Raw genomic sequence first — 18,322 nt, 5'->3', positions numbered from 1 at the left:
CCCCTAATAAAGACAGCAGGAAGCCACATGAGAGAGACAGAGCGCTCTGTGGTGAGCTGGGCTGAGGGAGTGTCTGTGATTACAGTGTTAAACCTCTGCAGCAGGTTGCCTCACTCACAGACCGATTTGAATCACTAATTGTTGATTCAAGCTATTGTGTTATTAATCCCTGACACTTACGATGATACGTTTTGGAAGCCGCCATGCAATGTCTGACTGCCTGCGTGAGTGAACTGCTTTTCTTGGCAGTGTGGCCGACTCAGTAATGGGGGAATGGATCCAAATAAGAAGAGATGTTAGAACCTGAACTGAACCAGGACTCATGTATGGGGTAGCTGTAGCTGAGGGGTAGAGTGGTCTTCCTCCAACCTGAAGGTCGGCAGTTCAATCCCCAGTCTGACCCATCTATATGCCGAAGTGTCATTGGGCAAGATGCTGCAGATGCTAGAATAACAAAGTGCTACGAAATAGATGCACTGTATGAATGTGTGTGTGAATGGGTAAATGTAAAACTGTACTGTAAAGCGCTTTGAGTGGTCATCAAAACAAAACCATTTACCATTTATATATTACAAACTGGAAAAAGGACATGATGAATGTATTAATGATTTCTCGGCGAGACAAAGCACTGCATGGAAACTCAATGTGCTTTACATTAAAGTGCATTTAGCAGCACGTGACATGAGATTATAATGAGGAGAGAACTAAAGATCATTCCCATTGTACCCTCAAACAAATAATGTGTATTATGCTGCAGAGAGCACAGAGGTGCTGTGGAGTTGTGGAGCAGCGGTCAGACAGATGCTTATCGCCAGTCTCTGCCATGGCCAGTGCACAACACACTCCTTACTAAAGTTAATGTATTGCATGTGGGTTGTGTTTGTGCATAGTTCATATAAAAAAACACACACACACACAACAAATCAGACAGATTCATTACAAATGGAAACAAAAGTCTGGAGTCGGTCGCGATTGGATCTCATCCTCTGCTTATCATCAGATGGCATGCGGAGCCACCCAGAGATTCCACACAGACCACATCTGCTCAACATATGACCAGCAGCCCCGCCATACAGTGCTGTGCAGCAGCGGAGAAAAATGAGTTGGGATGAGGGGGAAACACAAGAAATGAGGGATGAGACAGAAGCGGTGGTATATGGAGGAGAGTTGGGGAGATGACAGCAGCGCAGGGGGTTATCAGTTGTTTTTGTGTTGAATTTGTCCTGCAAATGCATTGTTGTAGCATAAATGTGTGATGTGGAGATTTGTTCCAGATGATATCTGGAACAAATATCATCGCACCATGATCATGTGACTCACAAGATGCTTCATGGTGACCTAAGCACTACTCATATACCCATCCTGCATCCTCTCGGCCATCATTCTTATGTCCTGGCTGCAACTCATCCCTCACATATCCTCACACTTCCAATCTCTACCAACCCAACGACCTCCGGGAACTCATCATTTTGACATCTGGGGGTTTCCCCCTCCTGGGTTTGCGCCTGCATATGTGCACAAATGAATCCAAGCATTGCCAACAGCGCGTGCTATACGCAACATGTTGTTCTGTATCTGTGTCAGGGAGGAAACCGGTCCCTCATACTGCCAGTAAAGTCCCATTAATCACCCGTGCAGCCACAAGGCAGACCAGGCCAGTGGATGGGACCGTATTTCTGTAACTCAAAACCACAATGCCTCCCCGCTCATGAACATTGTCCGTCCACAATCGATCACGCATCTGGATCCCATTGTCTCATGCCCCGACATCAGACAGTCTTCTGGAGCCCATGGAAGAAGAGAGAGGGAGCGGAGGGGAAGAAGGGCACTCCGATTACCGGTAAGTGTGATTAATCATAACCACATTGGGAGCAGGATGAGGCAACGACAGATTTGGACCACAGGGCAGAATGATAATGGCTGCTCCTTTGGGTTTGGGGTGTCAGTAATGCTGTCAGATCCAAAGTCCGAGGACAAAGGGCAAGCGTGAAGCTGGGATGAGAGGTCAAAGGGTAAGACGGGAACTGTAACAGAGAAGTTAAGGTGGATTAGCACTTTGCATTAGAACATGTTACCACCACTGTGATGTTTTGGAGCTTGATTTTTCATAACTGATCCTGGTTCTGTTTCAGTATTAAGCTCTTTTGAACTGCTCGATTCTCTTCCCTCTGAACAATACTACTGTTCTGTTTGACTGTTTGACACCAAGTGAAGATACCAATAGGAAGTCAACAGGGGTTCAGACTGAAAGTCCTGAAGAGGCGGCAGTGGTGGGAGAATGTTGTTAAGGTACAAGTGAGATATGAAGTGTTAAGCTTATCAGATGTAAGAAAACTGCACAGCAATTTGTTGACCTCAGAATTTTACGTGTCTGAAAATATATTCATATTTGTATATTTTGCTGAAATGTCCTTTATTGCCAGATTTGACAACATGTTGTTCTGTCTCATAGCCTGAAGTTAATTTTAGGTCAATTCAATTTATTGTTGATAATGTTACATTGTGTTTCAATTAATGTTTGTATTTTACAATAGATCATTGATTGCCATTTGTTAAAGGCCTGATGTTCTTGCCTATATTTGTTCATATATAAAATTTGCCTATTTGGGCATCAGCAGTCCCTGGTGCATATGTACCATTGGATGAACTTAAATATATTACAGATTTCTTTTTATCAAAGAAAATTGATGGAGGTGATCATTCTCAACTTTTAGATCAGGTGTCTATATGATCATTTGTGATGGACATCAGAGAAAAGGATATCCTCAGAGGGTGTAAAAATATGTTCAACGTGTATGTGTGTTCAAGTTTTAAGAAATGAAACAGATTGCCAAGAGTGTGTCACTAATAAGAGTAATCTACATCACTTTGCATTGTTCTTCAGGCCAGTTTAATGAGCAGATGCCTGGGTTGTATGTACTGTACAGATTGCAAACCCCCTGGCTTCTACAGGCTCTCGGTTTTAAACTGTATGATGCTTGTGCCCTCCTGCCTTTCAGGAGGATACACTGCACTGAGTGTCTGATGGGACGTCTTTGCAACTCCACACAACGGGTCCAATATACAAATCAATCGATCATATATGCTGATGAACTGAGGATTGAGATGTTGTGTCATGGCATTCATACTTTAAAATAAATCATGGCAGCTCATGAAATTAAACAAGATATTTTGAAAATAAGAATTTCTTTAGTTCATCAATTTCTGTATTTTTCCAGTTGTATACTTTCCATATAAAATGTTATTGAGACTATATTGCTAGTGTGTCATAGTACTTCTGACCAATTTCTGACTTCAAGCTCCTTTATTTAGTTGTAACCAACATGAAATAAAGTATGTAGAAGAACAGCAGCTGTAAAAAAGACAGGAAATGGAGTTTCTGATATTACTTATATGGACATAGGAATATATTTGAGATGATTCAAGAGAAGAGGAAATTAATTGTTTCCCTTAGTGGAAAGAGATGTTGTTACATGATGAGGAGGTTAAGGGGGGATGACTGGCTCGCTGTGGGGAAATGAAGGTAGCCAAGAGGAATTTTTTACCTTGTTCCGTATTATAAGGCTGCGTTTTGTCATCTACATGTCAAACACGACATGGACTATTTCATAATCCTTCTTTTACTTGTCTTCACCCAGGATCACGTCAGGAAACACCTGCTGGACTCGCTGTTTCTCGAGTCCCTCCGGGAATTAAAAGTGCTGCCTCTGCACAGTTCACCACCCTGCAGAGAAAACTCTTTCCACACAGCTCCTATCACCCTCACCAGAATGTCTTTTGGGCCCTAATCTCTAAATTCCTCTCAAGCTCACTCCGTGACAATCTCCTAACGTGGTGGAGATGGAGAGGAGCTGCTGAAAGGCAGTATGTTTAAAGAAGAAAATCAATAAATGTCTCTTGTGATTCGAGTGAAACTCTCCAGATGCTGGAAACCAGACAAAACTCCATCCACTTTGTCTTTGCCCTCAGCTTCCATCCCTGCTCACAGCAACACCAGCCCATGTTCAAAGGAATTCACCAAACAGATGGAGTGTGATTCGCAAATGCTCGTCCAAAACCCCTCACCCTTCTATTAAATTCCAGCAGAACTTCAATAAAACTGCTACAAATATTCTTCTTCTCGGTTCAAATCAAAGAAAATTTCACATGGTGTTGAAGAAGAAATGACAAAGAAAATACCTTACTTATTTTACATGTAATAACTGAGCAAGAAGGTTCCTGGTTGGAATCCCAGTTCAGCTGGAGTCTTTCTGTGTGCAGTTTGCATGTTCTCCCCATGTATATGTGGGTTTTCTCCAGATACCCCGACTTCCCACCACAGTCCTAAATCATGATCTAACAACCTGAATGAGTCATTACAATACCCCTACCAGGACCCCTCCACTAAACTCCAGCTCCAGCCAGACGCCCTCAGTCCTGCGCTGGCACCTCTCCCTCTGCCCTCTGCTGGGTGATAAGCCCCAATTATGACTGCCTTATCTGGAGTTCACACATACATTCAGACACACATGCAGGGTGTCCAGCGTGTGCCATGACTCTCACTCAATATCAGCTTGGATTGGCTCCAACTCCCTCCACCAAAGGATAAGCAGATAATAGATGGATGGGATTATTGGGCCCCCTTTTATCCCTACATCGTTGCCACCTGCTCATTTGGGGCATTTTTGAGAAGAGCTAGCTTTCTGTCAATGTTTATGTCGATACTAATGTCGAATCTACATTAAAAGAATTTGGAACCTTTCACCCGATCAATGGCCATTCGATTTGTATATCATCCTTCAAGGGCCATACTAAATTACAGTACAAAATGTTAAACTAACCTCTCGAATGCAATGGCTGAAATTGCTGCTGTTTTTCACGGCATGTGATGTAAAATGGTAATGATGATGACTGTGGTGATGATGTTACCTGCAGCTCATTTTAGCCCAAACAAGCTTCTTAGACTTGTCCTCATCTTTGTCACTGACCTGCATGGCCTACAAAGAGAGTAATTTCTTATTTGTATTTAATACTTTTAGACATAAAAAATGGCTTGTTTGTTGTTTTCATCACAGAGTAGAAAGAAAAACTGTCTTCTGACCCAATTATGCTTCCTGATGAGGTTTCAGCTTCTAAGCTGTCAGTTTTCTCACCACAAAAAGTGTGTAATATTATGTCTGTCAAAATGTGGTGTTATTAAAGCTGCTTGTTGGGCAAACAACCCCAAAGACTGTTAACTTTATCCAAGAACAATAGTCCTTCCAACTAATCTGAATATGCATGTTTCAAGTTGTAATGGTGCTCAATAGAATTATAAATAAATAATGAGTGAAGAAGCCCAGAAGTATGTGATTGGAGAGAACCAAAAACTCTCAGGTATACACCATTTACTTTGGGCATGTCCTTTCCAAGGAAGGGCATAGAGAAGGGCATATATTAAGAGGCTGGGCAAATTGGACTTTTTTCAGGCGTTTACTTTCTTGTTCCTGCTACCTGGCTTTTCATGAGGCATTTTGATTTTCTTAAATTCTCTCCGGGAGAAAAGTTACCGGACTAAGGGGAAACTCAAGTGAACTAAATCCTCCACAGGCTAAATTGGCTTGGACTCAGGTTAACCAATATCATGTTTGGTAATAAAATCTACCATCATTCCAGTGTATTGGCAATTAGATTGACCAAGAGCAGACCAGACCCGTCAGTCAGAGCCTGTCTGTACGCGGCAGGTTACAGAGAGTATGAACAGATGAACAGAACAGATGAACATCAAACATTGTGTGCTATCTTTGATCTGGGGATTAAAGTAATTGATGCTGAGTTTTATGGGATGGACTGTGTTCAGTGTATGGAATATGTTCTCCGGCTGTGTGAGGCCTTGCCCATAAGGATCTGGATGACTCATTACAACCCCCCCACCCACACCCCTCCACTTAACTCCAGCTCCAGTCAGACGCCCTCAGTCCTGTGCTGGCACCTCTCCCTCTGCCCTGTGCGGGGTGATAAGCCCCAATTATGACTGCCTTCATCTGGAGTTCACACATACATTCAAACACATACGCAGAGCTACATGTAAGCAAGCAAGCATGTACACACACACACAGACACGCACACAGGCAGTGAGAGGTCTGATGGTCAGGTGCCCCAGACAGCATTCCCCTGTGTGATTAGGCTTAGTGAGCCATCTCTTCTCTCCAACCTGTCGCCAGTAGCTCTGCTTGGCCTTAACACCCGGCCAGCCGGCTACATAACACCACTGTCTGTGTCCGTGCGCGTGTGTGTGTGTGTGTGAAGGAGAGAGAGCCTGTGTATTCCCAAATCCAGGCTGTGTGTGTGTCAAATTTCTCTTTCACGTAGATGTAATGTACTCTCTCTCTCTCTCCCTCTCTGTGTGTGTGTGTGTGTTAGTGTGCGCTTGTGTCTGCTGTCTGCAACCTCTAAAGCTGTGTGGATTAGTGGCAGGACCCCACCAGAGCATGACAAGGCCTTTGTCTCTGGAGCCCAGTGGTTTTATGGCTGAGCACGCTCCTGTGTCCGTTTTGCGTGTGTGTTGTGTGTGAGTGTATATGAAGGCATGTAACAGAAAAGTTACTTCTTTTCTTCATTTCCCGGCCTCTATTTCCAAATCACCGTATTTAGGTGGAGGGGGTAGCAGCAGGAGGAGTAGGAGGCTTCTCTCTCTTCGTATTTATATAGCGCTTTTCTAGACTTGATGACCACTCAAAGGTCTTTACAGTACAGTTTTACATTCACCCATTCAAACACACATTCATACAGTTCATCTATTAGCAGCACTTTTTTGTTCACAAGGGTCAATTCGGGGTTCAGCATCTTGCCCACGGACACTTCGGCATGCAGATGGGTCAGACTGGGGATCAAACTGCCAACCTTCAGGTTTGAAGACGAATGCTCTACTCCTATGCCAAAGCCATTTACCACAGGTTTGTGGTTCAATGACAAACTCCACACTCTATGTTTGTGTGTGTGTGTGTGTGTGTGTGTGTGTGTGTGTGTGTGTGTGAGTGTGTGTGAGTGTGTTGGAGGAAGCTGCTGTGACACCAGCAGTCACCATTTCCGTGTAGTATTACAGACACAATAGTGCTGTCATTTGAAAGACCCTTCTGTTCATTTAATACAGTTACAAGGCTACCTCATACACATTGCAATGATTTCTTATTATTTTAAGGTTCAGTTTATTTATCAAAGAAAAATAAGGGATGTTGTTCTAGTGACACTGTGTTCCTCTGTTGTGTTTAATATCCACAGTGATGCTTGATTTGTGATTGGTGTAACTCCAGATTCTTTATTGTCTCAAAGAATAGTGAAGAAGCACCAAATATATTGATTTGTTTTTAATCTTTGCAAACAACTGCTCTTAAATATAGCTATTCTACGACAGGTCAGTTGAATGTTCAAACCAAAGCTCTTTGGTTTGTACATTGTCTATTCATTATGTCACCAATGGCAGCATAAACCCTGCTGCCATTGGTGTCGTGCGTGTATATGCGCGGTGGTAATTGTGGATTGTTGAGTTGACGCTGTGGTTTTTCCGCGGAACTGGGATTCCGACTGGAAATACCAGAGCCTTGACCTCACACAGCAAAGATCCCAAAGTCTAAATCCCTGTCTGCCATCTGATAGTCCAACACAGACACACAAAGAAGAGTGCAGAGGAAAACCACAGTGACCAGCAGTACGTGGGGGATGCTGGGGCACAGCTGATGAGGGGGTGATGATTAGTGTCAATACCGCATACGTGTTCACCAGCATGCTTTCATGGCACACATCTTTTAAGGAGACAGTGGCATATGGGAGATCATTAGCTTCACCCATCTTTCTCAAAACGTCAGTGTCTCGTTGTAATAACTGCTTTTACACTTAATATGTGTGCTATAAGTTCTTACATAATAATGTCACTTTTTATTCAGTTTTTTTTCTTTTATTATATGAACGTTTTCTTGGGCCTAGACTCACCTCCTAACCCACAGTGAGGCCCGCCCTAATCCTGAGATATTTGGTGGGTTTTGTTGGGGCTCTTCACACATATTTTGACTTTTTATTACTCCCATAAAAAAGACAGTACCATTTGAGAAAGAAGTTAGTATTCTTTAGACAGAAAATAGTTTTTGATGATTGGAAAAAGACATTTTTGTCAATAAAAATAAAATATACAACTGAAATCTCTCTTTACACTTGTATGAAGAGCTGTATTTAATGAGTTTTTTTGCAGGTTAACTTAATTTTTGTAAATAATAACATTTTCTTGAATACTAATCATATATTATGAAATAATTTCATAATTTCATAATTTTGCACTTCACAACTGAGTTCCAACACTGATCGCTTCTACCTGTGGTTTAACATTCCAATGTTGTGATAGTTCTTCAATATGGCAAAACGTCTTTGCAAAGTTGAGGAGCGCATAAGTGTAGTTAAAGAGCAAAGTTCAGACGCACACTTAGCTCTGTGTGTGCATGTAACTTTATGTGTGTGTATTTGCGTACACGTTTTAGCCTGGGTACCGAAGAGGAGCACATTCGTGGTAAATCCCCGTCGGCTGAGTCGTGGTGACAGCGAGAGGTGACGCGGTTCAGCGCACTCAGAAAACAGAGGAGTGAACCAAATTAAATTCAGCTGTGAGTGTGTGTATGTGTGTATGTGTGTATGTGTGTATGTGTGTTTGTGTGTGTGTGTGTGTGTGTGAGTGTAAATGACACTGGGCTGGATGGGGAAGGGAAACCCGCGGTAAGAGCGAGGCCCGGCAGGCTGGAGCTGTCGGCTGTTTTTGTTTTCACACTGGCATTGTGGTTAATGCCTGGAATACTCTGACAAACCTTCACAGCAGAGAGCAACACTCTGACTTCCTCCCATGGCACAATAGGGCTCTGATAAGACAGGTGAACATATCCCTCTGGCCCGGAATTCTCAACACGTCAACTCGTTCACTTACAGTAACTTGCTGCGATACACTCCTTGTCACCTCAAAGATGGCAGCGGGCACTCCTGTCGACATACGTGTAAGGAAAGTGTAACCTTCAGCGCCCACACACAGACGTTCTGCATGCTGGAACACAGGTTTTTCCTCTGCTAGTGAGGAAAGTGTTCACTGCTGGGTGACGCTGAGGAATAAACACCTACATTCTTGTGGCTTCTGTCACCAAAAACAGAGGAAGTTAAAGAGCCAGCCAGTTAAAGAATGGAAAGAGAGAGGGCCAACCAGCGCTGGTGTCAGCACCTATGTAGTCAACGCCTGCACCCACCTCTGACTTTGTAGGGTGGTAGTGAAGGGGCGCTCTGGGATCACTGGGACACAGACATGATCCGAGAAGTGTGTGGCGTATGCGTGCACTCACAGATCCTTCACTGTCCACCGTGGCGGTATGAAGTCAAAACAAACACGTCAATTATAATTTGGAGAAAAATCACATGACCAAACAGTTGAGTAAACAGAAATCTATTCTGTGATCATTGTAATTTTTGCATGTTTAGTAGTATCCATATTAATGTGCAAATGTAACCCCTCTCATGCAGATTCAGTCATATACACTTACACTGCGCGCTGTCAGACCGCTGCACACTGGCCCTCAGTCTCTTTCTCCCTCTCAACAGCTCCGCTCTGGCACTATTCATTTGTGCCGTAAAATCCACCAAATGGAGAAAGTAAATTCCAGGTGGCTGGTACAGTATTTAGCACTGTTGCCTCTTGGGACTCCAGCTTCCTCCCATAGTCCAATTATATTTAGATTGGACATCTTGATGATGTTCTCCTTTGAACTTGACATCTATTGCACTTCTATCCGTCCTGGGAGAGGGATCCCTCACATGTGGCTCTCTCTGAGGTTTCTACGTATTTTTACCCTGTTAAAAGGGTTTTTAGTAGTTTTTACTTACTCTTGCTGAGGGTTAAGGACAGAGGATGTCACACCATGTTAAAACCCTATGAGATGATGTGTGAATGTGGGCTATACAATTTGATGATTGATTGATATTGAACTATTACTGTCAATACCTGTATAATCACAATTCTCATCACTTCTCCATGTACCTCTGTTAGTCATTTTAATTCGTAAAAAATACCCAGAAATTCTATACATTTATTAATTTATGTATTAAGTAATGTTATTTCTTTTCCTGTTAAAATATTTTTTGTGTGTTTTGCCTCACTCTTGTCGAGGGTTGAGGGTAATGGATGTCGCACCTTTTTTTTTTAAGCCCTAAGAGGCAAATGTTGATTTCTGAAAAAGGGCTAAATATAAATCAAATTTATAAATACTAAAACTTCCTTACCATAAGTTAAATTTATGCTCTAAACACAACCTCTTCTTTTGCTTAGGGAAGAGGATATGGCACACCCACAGAACCTCTGATAAATAAAATGATGGATGGAGAATGCAATCGTGGGCCGCGTTTTCTTTCACATTTTATAAAAAAAATTAAATGTTTTGGGGAAATACTCCAGATGTAAGAGAATCCGTCCGCTGCTGAGTGACAGAGCTGACACACCCATGCCTGACACAAGCTTTTATCCTCTGAATAAAATCCTCTTAGCTGAGAGGGGGATCATATGGGACCTCTAGAGAATACACTTCTCCTTAAGACTGATGGGATCTGATCAGTATCACCTTAACAAGGCATTTTGCCTGTTGTACATTTTCACCAGTGCTAATACACGTCAAGCAGGTATTTTTAGATGCAAAGTGAAAGGCAGATGATGGGAAACTTGTCTCTGTAAAGTAAGAATTGTAGATTAGCTAATGTTGGAAAGCTAACAGGGCGTGTTGAAGCGTGCTTGTTCCAGTGGTCAGAGCCAGTAAAAAGACTAAAGTTGTCATCATAAGACTTTTTCTGACCAGATTGACTCCAGACCTTTTTCACGCTTGTTAATCTCGGAGAGACAAAGTCATTTTCAAGGTCTAATTATAATTTCATCAGATTCCATCACCCAACTATGCAGGAATGACTTTTGTTTATTTTTGCATCAGATCTCTCAAGCACAGGCATAGCTCTAGTGTGGTGTGGGATAATTTCTCTGTAAAGTCTATAAAACCTGCAGGGAAAGTCGCCTCGCCCTGTCTGCAATCATAACTCAGACAATTTCAGCAGTATGAGTTTCAGTGGGCGAGTGTTAACGTCACTTCATGGTCAAGACCCCGCTCCGGTGGCATTTCCACCTGGACAAGAGGAGCACTCTGCGGCAGCTGATGTTTTCCAGCCTTTATGCCAGCCCGAGTGTGTGCACGTCTTGTTGAAGTGTGTGGTCAGTGCTGGCTTTTTGCTGAAAGCCAAAGCTCTTCCAAAGCCACAGACAAAGCCACAGCAGGTGGATGGGTAGCAGGGTGGAGGAGAGCAGAGGGGGTGAAGCAGGGGTTTACAGAGGGCTCAATGCCTCTCCTCATCACGCTCCTCGACCCTGAAGAAAAGGCTGATTAATCGGAGCCTAATGGGATGGAGGCGCCACACTCGTCCTTTTTACTGCGGCTGGACAGGCCTGCAGGACACCGGCTGACTGAAGGAACAACAGAGAAGAGAGGGATGAGAAAAACTAATGAAGATTCCTGGTTAGGAGCGTTTCACATCAACAGCGTTTATAAAACAAAATCATAAATGTTCTCTAAAGATGAGACTGAAGATGAATTAACCCAAAGAGATCTATGGTCATCACCAGCCCCTTTTAATTTCTGAATGAATTTCAACTACAACTTTCCCGAGACAGTTATTACTACTTCTTTTTGTGTTTATTACCTCAGCGAACGAGATAAGTTAGTGCATGACAGAAGGAAGAGCCCATTGAATTTTGGTGCAGATCCAGAATCCGACAAGATCTGCGCCAAAATTCAATGGGTTCTTTCTACTGTAGATTCAGGATTTATTTGATTTGATATCTATTAGTATGTGCAATTCGTTGTAGTTTGATTAAATTTAAGAGGACTGTTGGGCGGAGGCATGAGCTCTACAAATCTTTTAACCTGCAAACACAACTTTAACATAAACATTTAAAAATATTATAGAATGTTAAGAAAGAATTGATATCTATAAACATATCCAAGTGATGAATAGCATTATCATTCATTTGATGTCATGTCCAATATTCACTGAACTTTCCGAGCTCTTTTAGCCTCTGAACACCGCTGAGGGAAATCCCTGAGTCTTCAGCTGCTCAATGCTCCACTGTGCTCACCAGCTGGTAGCTAACTGGGTCTGTCTGCTGTTTACTGGTGGACAGTTTGTGGTTCATTAATGAAAACTGCCTCCTGTTGAGGCTGGAGACAAGAGTGACCAAGAGGGAACCGAAACAAAACAGTTTGCAAAATCTAAACAATTATCTCAAAGATGATGTTTGTTCAGATGATGCTCCTCATTGTGAGCTGGACATATGATCACAAGTTCATATAAAGATATTCCTTAATGCAGCCCTAGGTTTTGGGAAAGTCTGCAATTAAAACACACCGACATATAGGGATTTGAGACTGTATGACATCTGGAGATGTGGAGTACAAGAAGTCAATCGTTGGCTATTAGCTATAGTCTGCAAAGAATGCATAAGCAAATATGTTGGGGCTTCATGTGTACGCAGCAGATATCAGGTCCAAGACTCTATCTTCCGTTTACCATACATTAGTTTGTAACTTTGTTACTAGTTTCTTTAATCAAACAAACCACATTTAGCATTCACACCACATGTTGTGTTTTGGGTCCAGCCGACATTTTGGCAAATATCTTTGAACAGCTACTTGAATATGAATGCAGATGAATTAAAGAGCTGGTGCATTTCGTCAATATGTTCAACTTGTTTTTCTCTTCTCATGGACCAGTGATCAACCAAAGCCTGCTCAAACACGATTGGTCAAATCCCTGCATATTCACGTGCAAAATCTGATATAGATATTACAAAGAAGTGAACTGTAGCCTGCTTCGCTGATATGTTTGAGGCTACAAGTTAAGGCTGCATCATCTGCTGCGAGCGCAGCATACAGAATCTCTGGTAGAACTGTAGGTAGTCAAATAGCATTGTGGGTCATGTAGATGCCAGGTTTTGACTGGTACGAAGAACGTGTGGAGGGGTTTCTGCTGCATCAATTTTGATATTCGCTGATCAAGCATCCCCCTGTGAGGCCGACTGAGGATGGTAGGGTTGGGGCCCGTGGGTGACCGACTGACTGTTGTGCTCCTGTGACGCCTGCCAGGCTTTGTGGTGTACGCCTCTCAGGTCTTCTCAACCAAGCTTAGTCTGGTCCCTGGGTCCTTGCAAGGCCTCTGGGAGCCCACTACTGACTCCCTATTGTCTGTGTAAATGTGTGTGTGTGTGTATGTGTGTGTGTGTGTGTGCTAGTGTGTGTATGTGCGTGTGTCCAAAGGGGTCTTTGAAGGCCTCCTGGGGGCCAGTGACTCCTCTTTGTCTCCTGGTTGGCCTCCTGTCAGAGTGTCTTTGTTATGACAGTTGGGCTCCTTTTAAACAGACTAAATCACCACTCTCAGCTGTTCATTTACTGGCCTAACCCCTGACAGCCCTCGTGACACCTAACACACTGGTACACACACATGCACACACATTCACACAAACACACACAGTGCGACATCATCCTCTTCTACTTCATTGCACCCCTCTCTTTTTCCTACAAGAAAATACACCAAGATCCACCCTGTGAAAAGCTCTCCTCTGGGCAGAATAAGAGGATTGAAGTGAAAAGGAGGATGAGGAGAAAGGATATAACAAAGCAAAGCAAGGGGGAGGTAGAGTGGGGAGGCAAAGGGCATTTGACCTCTGACTTCTGAGTTGTGGCTGGGGCACCGGGGGGGTCAGAGGACACAACGACCCAAGGTAATCAGTAACCACATTCAAGATACGACACACAACTAGACGGGAAGAGAAGGAGATGCACATCGACATTCAGTTCGATTTCACTTTGATTCATCTGTGGGACAGGAAATGAACATGTGCTGTCAAGGCAGTAGCAGTAAAGTAGCAATTGAAGATGTGTTGTAGGCATAGTGACGAAAAATAGACTAAATGGTTTCCCATGGGGACATTTGCTCACTGCAGCAGTGAAAGTGTTGTGACCAAGAAGAATAACAGAATCATAGTAGAGGAGGTATTGAAAATTGAATTAAATCAACCAGAGAAAAGAGAATCAACAGATTAGAAACATTTGTATCTCACCTCTCATTTGCTGTTAACAAGTGATACTAAATTGCTATATCATCTGATTATCAAGGGGCTGTACTCCAGGGAAAGATATAAAGATTTAATCCCACTAACAGATCATTTTCACTTGTTTTCTTTGGCTTGATCAGTATAAGAAATGTCTCTTGGAGACAGAGTGCACACAGAAAGGCAGCGTGATGATGTCATCATTGATTTCTACAGTCAATATTGAACCGCATTGATCCAACTTATGTTTGAAGAGAGAAGACGGGAAATGTGCTCACTTTTTTCCATCTTGATTGTGTTTGTTTGTGTTTCTCTGACCAGAGAATCTCTTGCTGCATTGTCCAAGAGTCAAAGGCAGACTCCGGAGAAGGTGCGGACGCAATTGTGTTTAAATTCTCCGTGGATGTTTGAAAACGGGTACATATATCTTCAGTGACAAGAGCAAGGGGAACTGCTGCACAATGGGTTGGTCCCACAGAACCTTGATCACATGGAGAGACAGCAGACATGGCATTATGAGTGACTGAATCAAATTAGCAGAATAGCGTCAAAATCTATTGTGTGTGATCGACAGTCTGATGAGTAGAACTGAGCAATTGAAGTTGAATCAACTACACTAAAGACATTTTTAACCATGAACTACAGGACATTTTCCAGACTTTGACTTTCTCATATAAAGACACAGCAGGAGACTTTCCGGGTCAGACACGTTCACAACTGAAATCCCAGAACATTGACACCCGAGTGACCAGAGAACATTGACACCAGAGCACTGACACCTAATGCTCTCAGAAACTCGTTGTCTTTTCAAGTTCACAACTTTATCAGCATCTTCCATGTATATATTTGTATTCTGTTTGTTTTTTTCTGTAAAAACAAACTGTCAACCAACCACATGTAAAAAAGTGTGATCATGTCATGAGTGACAACCCTAATCTCTGCCAGTGAAGTTGTTGTCATATGATGCGAACAAGGTGGGATTCAAGGGGGGCATTGTGAAAGTCGCATTCACACATTGAAATAAAATGTAGAACTGTATTTTGGTGACTATTGACAAGTGTAATGCATAAAAACTGGTTCAACAAGAAAATCCCATGACACGAGTATCATGCAGGAGGAGGATGATGCAACAGTTACAGCTACTTCTTGCAAAATTTAACCCTGAATATCAATATGGATACAAGTGATAGAATATGGAATTAGTTTCCATTAAATTTAAGGATTAATGCTGAAAAGAAAACCTGGAAAACAAATATCTCCCGGTAAAAAAGCAGTGACACACACGTAGAAGACACCGAAGAAGATGTCAAGAGAGTTTGTGGTAATAACATCCGATGACGGTGTTTGTGTGTTGTTAAGAGAATCACGTGATGTCTGCAGTGGAGTTAATGCGTCACTTCCTGTCTTTGTCTGCTGCACCTGACTGCTCCACCTCTCGGCTGAATAATGTGAAGAACATCTCCTGCTGCCTTGTCCATGTGTGAAAGGCAAACTGTGGGTAAAGTCCATAGCCAATTCTCTGGACTTTCCCCACAGTTCATGTCTGAAAACGGCTAAAGTGATTCAGCAACAGTGGGAAACGCTGAGAGAGAGGAAGACACTTGTCAGACTTGTTGTAACTCTTCCAGAGGTGTGTGTGTGTTAGTACCTGTGCACCAGCTCATTTGTGTGCGACTGTGTGTGTGTGTCAGTCACCCGAGAGTAAATGTTAGTGGTCCGAGCAGCATTAGTGTTACCAGGGTGATAGCACAGGACTGTAAAGCCAGGGGCAATATAAAACCTGTGCTTTCCCAGAATACCTTTGTGCTGGGCATGTGTGCCAGCTCCTGTTGCCGTGGGGATGAGGGGGGTTGTTGTTAGGGAAACATCCTGACTCAGACCTTTTCTCTCATGACCCCACCAACTGTGTTTCATGTGTCCAGCGAGAGCACACAGCGTCCATGCCTCACTCACTGTCTCACACACCATCATACACAGATGTGTGTTTCAGTGTGAGTGTGTGTGTGTGTGTGTGTGTGTGTGTGTGTGTGTTTGTCTGTGAGTGTGTGTGTGTGTGTGTGTGTGTGTGTGTGTGGGCTCCCTGCATGCTGCATGTAGCAAACCCAGATGTCTGAGGCTCCATGGGTGATAATGGTTTCTTTCAGAGGCAATAGGGTGTGTGCCTGTGTGTGTGTTTGTCTGTGTGTGTGTGTGTGTGTGTGTGTGTGTGTGTGTGTGTGTGTGTGTGTGTGTGTGTGTGTGTGTGTGTCTGTGTGCGTGCGTGAGTGTGTGTGTGTGTCTGGGGGTGAGGAAGAGAGAGAGACTTAAATTGTGCATCAGTGTCTGCACCACTGCATCACTTCAACAAACTCAATGAGAGTAACACGCTTGTGTGTTTCATGCAAATGAGATTTGATCCTGATTGCGAGCAGCTCAGGATACGTCAGGACACAGCAGGAGTTCAGTTTACAGCTGAAGAAAAAAGTTACTTTAAACAAAACAACAGTAACAATCATATTCTGTCCAGGCTGACGCTTATTAATACAGCTTATGAAAACCAAATTGATCTCTGACAAGCATTTGGGCTCAGTATCAGTTTTGATCCCCGTCTCTACAAACACACCTGAGAACACACTTCATGTGACCACTCACATGCACTGAGCATGCACGTGCTGGTGTAAACAGGAATTGATCAATAGAAAATTGTCTCCTACACGTTGTATCTTTGCAAAATTTGAGAATTTAAAAGAACCAAAGCTGTTAGCAAAGACAACAGGGTCAGCAGCACTTGTAATTGATTTTGACCAAATCAGTGAAGGCTCCGTTGTGACCGAAAAGGCCCAGTTAGCAAGGGGCTGTGAGTGTGTACCTTATCGTTTCCAAATATGTCTTTTTCTGCCTATCCATAGCAAAATACTGCCTGGAGATTTCAAATAAAACTGAGCCAGCAGCGTTTCCAAAACTGACCACTTTAGTGGCTCTAAAACTCCGGAGTAGCATGGACAACAGGCGTTTCCGTAGTTGACTTGAAACATTTTTTAATGAAAAAGGTCGTATGGATGTAGCCTCAGATGCTAACATACAGCAAATACTATGGGGAAACAAGAATGGTGAAAAGTGATAGCGGGGATTTATTTTCTTGGAGGTGGAACTGTTACTGACAGTAAGTGTCAACCACATATTCCCTTCACCACTGATGGTCGAGTTGTGACTGATGCGAACAAATCAGGAAGCGGTTACAGGTTTGTGGTTTCCAAATGTCCGTCCAGACTAAAACCAAACCCTTGAGATTTCAAACCAGCTGACAAGCCAACAGCCTTTCAAAGTTTCTCCATTTTAGGCGTATAAAAACTCTGGAATTGTGTGGAGGGGGAGTTAATGTAGGACCAGTGATGCGTTTTTGAACTAGAACGTAGTAGTGTGGGTGGAGCATGAAGTGCATAGGAAGCTGTTTAGGGGAAAGCTCTGACACATCTTTCTTAGTCGACTGAAGCAGAGAACTAGAGACATGCACAAAAACTTTTTGGGTAACTTTAGTGTACAAATAAATCATGCAGATGGTTGAGTTCTCCTGTAAAAACACATCTCATCCCAATGATGAGGTCAATAATTGAGTTCTGTTCTTCCAAGAGGAACTTTCTCTCCTTGGGGGGACCAATAAGAGGGCTGAACTATACAAAACTCTTTCTCTCAGGCTGACACAGTTTTCCAAACAGAAACTTCAAAGACACCCCTCTCTCCCTCGCTGCTCACCAACAAGCTCTTTTACTCACTTCCCCCCTCTGTTGGCCAATCAGCAGCAGAGCTGAGGCAGGCGGCCTCGGTTGAAACGACCTGGATGTACTGACAAGCAGGGATGATGTTGCAGCAGTCTGCAACAGTCTGCATGGCGGCCGCTCTCGCGTTTACACCGCAATCCACTGTCAGTTTTGCAAATTCCCCCTGAGCTCGGTGCAGGTGCCATGTTTCTCGGTGCGAAGGCAGAGACGGGTTCAGTGGGAGCAGACGTTTGGAAGGAACTGACAGCAGAGAATGTAGGTCAGCAGGTTCCCACACCAGCCCCGCTCTGCCGTCCAGCAGCAGCTTCCACTCTTTCTGAGGAACCTGCAGACTTTCCGCTCCGAGGAGAGAGAACTTTGGAGCCTCTTGTCACTTACTGTATTCAGTGTTTAACTGATTCTCTACTTTTGGTATTAAATTCTGCCATTTTTGTATTACTTC

This window comes from Platichthys flesus, chromosome 2 (genome assembly GCF_949316205.1).
Source record: "Platichthys flesus chromosome 2, fPlaFle2.1, whole genome shotgun sequence".
Taxonomy (NCBI): domain Eukaryota; kingdom Metazoa; phylum Chordata; class Actinopteri; order Pleuronectiformes; family Pleuronectidae; genus Platichthys; species Platichthys flesus.
This window is presented reverse-complemented; position numbering follows the sequence as displayed.